The sequence below is a fragment of the Rousettus aegyptiacus genome, unplaced genomic scaffold (genome assembly GCF_014176215.1).
Source record: "Rousettus aegyptiacus isolate mRouAeg1 unplaced genomic scaffold, mRouAeg1.p scaffold_m13_p_14, whole genome shotgun sequence".
NCBI classification, from domain to species: domain Eukaryota; kingdom Metazoa; phylum Chordata; class Mammalia; order Chiroptera; family Pteropodidae; genus Rousettus; species Rousettus aegyptiacus.
Window position 1 is genome coordinate 13,300,871 of NW_023416289.1, and position 4,874 is coordinate 13,305,744.

The following is a 4,874-nucleotide window of genomic DNA, read 5'->3' on the forward strand; positions in this document are numbered from 1 at the left end:
AACAAAAAGAAGAATTAAATGCATAAAAGCCACATAGCACCATGTAAAATATGAGATGCAATAGGGACCTCATTAATACTCTCATGTAGTGCAGTGTGCAGTGTCTTAGTTGACAAATTTTTGATTGTGTCCAACGTTTCAGTTGAAACTACTTGGCAGTCCTTCCCAGACTGACTCATCCAGTGAGGACTACTCCCCACCACACACACACACCAAAGCCCCTATGTCTGGAAATAACTGGGTCACCTGAAGAGAAGCACTTTTGGGGTCAGGACACATAGTCTTCAGTGGGATCCATGTGGTGACTCCCGGAGGGCATTGCTTCTCTTTCCCAAGCTACTCTGATTCAGCACCAGACTGAAATGTAGCTGTTCACTTTGCAAATGTTTGTTGGGGACCTCCAGTGTTTCAAGTTCTATTCTAGGTGCTAGGTCTGAAATGCTGGGCAGCTAAATCCTCAAGACAGACATACTGAAAAAGGGTCTCCATGTTCTCTCCTACTTTTCTCAGCCTCCTAATGAAGAGATGTCTCTGGGAAAAGAAATGTCTGAATTAGGACATGGTCATGCTGTGTCTCCCACCTTACCAGCAGTATTAGTTTCATATTGTTGCTATAACAAATCACCACAAACTTAGTGGTTAAAACAAATTCATTTCCTATGGCTCTGAAGGTCAGAAGTCCAAAATCAGTTTCACTGGGTTGAAGTCAAGATGTTGGCAGGTCTGGTTCTTTTTGAAGTCTCTGAGGAAAGAATCCTTGCCTTTTCAGCTTTTGGTGGCTACCTGTATTCCTTGGCTCGTGGCCCCTTCCTCCATCTTCAAAGCACATTATTCCAACCTCTACTTCTGTCATTACACTTTCCTTCTTGGATCTTGCCTTCCTCTTCTAGGGACACCGTGATTACATTTAGAACTTCTCGCCCACCCCCGATAATTCAGGATAATTTCTCCATCTCAAGATCTTTAATTTAATAATGTCTACAAAACTTCCTTTGCCACATAAGCTAACATTGATAGGCTTTGGAGATTAGCACGTAGATTCTTGGCAGGATGGGGCAGGCTGTTATTCAGTCTACCATACCAGGCCAGAACCAAGTTAGGATGACATTTTTCTCTCTGGCCTCATATCAGAGCACAAGCTGCCACCAGCATCTGGCTGGGTTTAGCACCCCATACAAGTGAATACCCCAGTAGCGTCTGAGAATTTCCTGGGGCCTCACCTGTGCTCCAGACACATATGCTGGCCTCTTTGACTAAGAGGCTGGCTCTGCTGACAGTCACCCTAAGACGGCTGCTCAGCTGAGTACTGTTGGCCTCCCTGGCCACCCCTGAGACCACAGTCTGGTTTCAGGAAGGGATTCTCTCTTTTTGCGGCCAAGAGAGTGATCCTGACAAGGCTTGTCGCCAGATATCAGGTCTTCTCAAAGTCATCTGTCCCAGAAATGTCTTGCATTTGGGCACTGCTGTGGCCTCCACTGTGGTCACCCCTGTTGGTGTTGCTACCAACTCCTCACAGCCAACAGCAGCTCCCCAGTAGAGCCTGTTATCTGCTCTCCTGGTCCTTCTTGCCTCAATGTGGGTGTTTGGTCTGGGACTGAGGAGTGTCCTAGGGTGTTGGATTGTCAGTGTTAAAACCAGAATAGTCCCAGGTAAGCAAAGATGGTTGATCATGCTATCTCCACATCTCAGAATCTAGAGGCTTCTCCAGCTCCAGAGATAAAAGAGTCTCTCTCCTCTGTGTGAAAACTAGCTTCATTTCTGGCCCCAAGATTAATCCTTCCCAGCATAGGGGAACTATTCTCTTCAGGAGCAATTGCTCCTAACCCCCTGGGGCCCAACTAGACAGTCATCGAATAATCTGAGAGACATTCACATCTGAAAGTCTAGGGAGCTGTGCCCTGGGCATTACCCCCTTGGCAATAGCTAAAATAAAACAGCCCTCCTTGTCAATCAAGTCTGCTGCAGGCAGTTCAACAAGATGTGTATAGTGGCCCCAAACAGTGAAGTGTCTGAGAATGATGAGGTAAAACAGATCTACTATTGAACATCTGTGTGTTCAGTGCCATGGTACACAGGCAGGGAAGTGGATAAGGGAGGATTTATATTCTCAAGGATTTTCACACACCAAACCTTGAGGGGTCAGTTATTTTCCCACTGGGACATCTGGCTTGACTTGAAATCTCAACTTTGAGATGGGTCCTACAAATAGAGGTTAAAACTAGATTACACCTGCCCTTTTACATCTCTTCGAGGAAAAGGCTTTCCTGGGAACAACGTCCATTTCTTGATGGCACATTCATTCATTCCTAGGCTGACTCCTAACATCATGAAAACACAAGGACATAAGTTATCTTGCGATTTTTCTTCCCATACACAGGTCAAGATTTCTTAAGAGCCAAATAAGCCCTAGCTGTAGGTAAAACGTCACCATCAAGATGCAAATGAAATTTTTAATCCATACTTCTCCCTGGGCAGACCATGTTGCTAGAATGTATGTGAGCTTTGCTCATAGACATGTCAAGTAGGCAAATGCATAGCTGGTGCCATCTACATTCAAGGCCGTCTTACCAGGGACCGGGAGAGCATCCTGGGGAAATCTCATAAGCTTTATGGGAAGAATCCCCAGTGATTCTCAACTTCATCTCCCTCATTTGATAGAGTGAACAAACTAGAGTGAACAAAGGGAGGCTGGAGGGTTGCCCAGGAAGCCATTAGAGCAGGATGGGGACTGAGTGGTAAATCAAGTCTGGTCTCCTGATCCCTAGGGCAACAGTCCTATCAGATCGATTAATTAGGGAAAAGACCAGTAATGTCAGCTGACAGTGACAGAACCTGGATGAACTGCCTGCACTTGGCTAATTGCTTTCTGGGCATTATGTAATTTACTACGGGGGAACAACTATCCTAGTTTGTCAACTACTGAGGAGTTTCCCTGGAAGCAGGGCTTTCAGTGTAAAAATGGGAAAGTCTCAAACAGGGACAAGTTGGTCACACTACATTTAATCCTCTCAAAACCTTAGGAAGCAGTCACTATTGCTTTTATTTTAAAGATAAGGAAAACTGAGGTTTAGAGATGTTCCATGATTTGTTTAAGGTCTCACAGGCAGCAAATAGTAGAATCAGCACTGGGACTCAGGAACTTCGACCCCAGACCCCACCAGTTTAGCCATTAACTTATAACAGGCACCTTCGCTAAAGGAATCTTGCAAAATTTAGCACGTAAGACTATATATTTGGTTAATTTTTTTTTTCTGGGAAAAAAATCTAAAGGTACTCAACAGATTTTTAAAGGACCCCAGGACCCTATAGAGGCTGGAGAGAAGGTCTGGGAGTGGTATGACACAAGCTCCCACTCTGAGCTCACTTCTCTTTTACTCTGAAGATAGGAAAGTTCTCAACTGTAAGATCAGGACTGAGCACAACCCCAGGAAAACACAGAGGGTGGGCGCTGTGCAGTGCTGCTCCGGGTCCCAAGGAGTTGTGAAACTGCCTTCCCCGGAAGTATTGCGAAGGGGAGTCCCTCTTTCAGCTGCCATGACTCAAGCTTGACCTCCATGACCTCCACAAGGCTCTGGGGGTGTGACTCCAATCTGGGGAGGCAGGAAGCAGCTTTTGAGCTTTACCAGCTCAGCAAGCCCACTTCCCTTCCTGCCTGCTTTGGTCAGCAACTAACAGGGACCTTTGGGATTCCACCTGGAAAGGCTTTTCTAATATATACCATATAAGCTAATACTGACTAGGTGGGCGTTTAGAATCTGAAGTACTGTGCTAAGTGCTTGATGTGAAAGAACTCATTCATTTCTCATCATAACCTTATGAGGTAGATACTATTATCAGCCCCATTTTACAGGATAAACTGAGGCTTAAAGATATTAACTGACTTGCCGAGGTCACCCAACTGATAGGAACTGCCCCTTTGGATTCAGGCAGTCTGATGCCAACCACCTCTCTACCAAACACTTGGCTGCCTGCTTCTTCAGTCATTATGGTCTCCATGGCCTGGTTGACTATTCCTGCTTCTCCAGTTAGATTGCAAGGGGTCTCCTGTCAGGTCTCAAGGTCCCTCTCCCTGGTTGGTGCTCACCCTGGCTCTGGGGACTGCTCTGAGAACACTATGACCATCATCAGCATGGTGACAGGGGTTAACCTCCCTGGGGTAAGGATGGAAAGTGAGAGGAGTGAGAGGAAGAGAGAACAAGGCCTCCTCACTCCCCACCCCTGTTCTACTCCCTAGGATGACCCTAGACAAGGCAAGACTGAGGGGCCCACAGCTACTCAGACCTACAGGGAGGCAGGAGGGTTTTGCTTGCAGGAAGAGAAGAAAAGCTCTAGTCCTAGAAAGGAAGGGTTCTTGGCCCACCTAGGCATACCCCTGACCCTTCATCCTCACTTTGGCTGGAGGAGTCACCATCCCACACAGCATCCAAATAAATATCCTATAAGCTAATGGCTCTTTCCCAGCCGCCACGACTCCCCTGAGCTCCAGACTTGCATATCCAGGGCTACCATGCAGAGTTATATAGTTTGTTTGCTGCACAAAGGTACATGGCCAAAGGGACTCACAGGGCTGAGGTCCAGCTGTGCTCTATTCATCAAGCCATGTGCCCCGGTAGGAGGCTACATTCACCTGAAGGAAAGGATGCCCTTCTCTCATTTGCACAAAGACACCATATGGGCCGATGGAAGCTTGCATTTATCTATCTGCCTCCTGGACAGCTCAATTTGGTATCTGACAGGCATCTCAAACATTGCATGACCAAGACTGAATCCTTAATTTCTTCCCCACTCACCTGCTCCACTCCAGACTTCTCTTCAGTGACTGGCACCTCCATTTACCCAGTTACTCAAGCCAAAAATACTGGACTCTTGTCCTT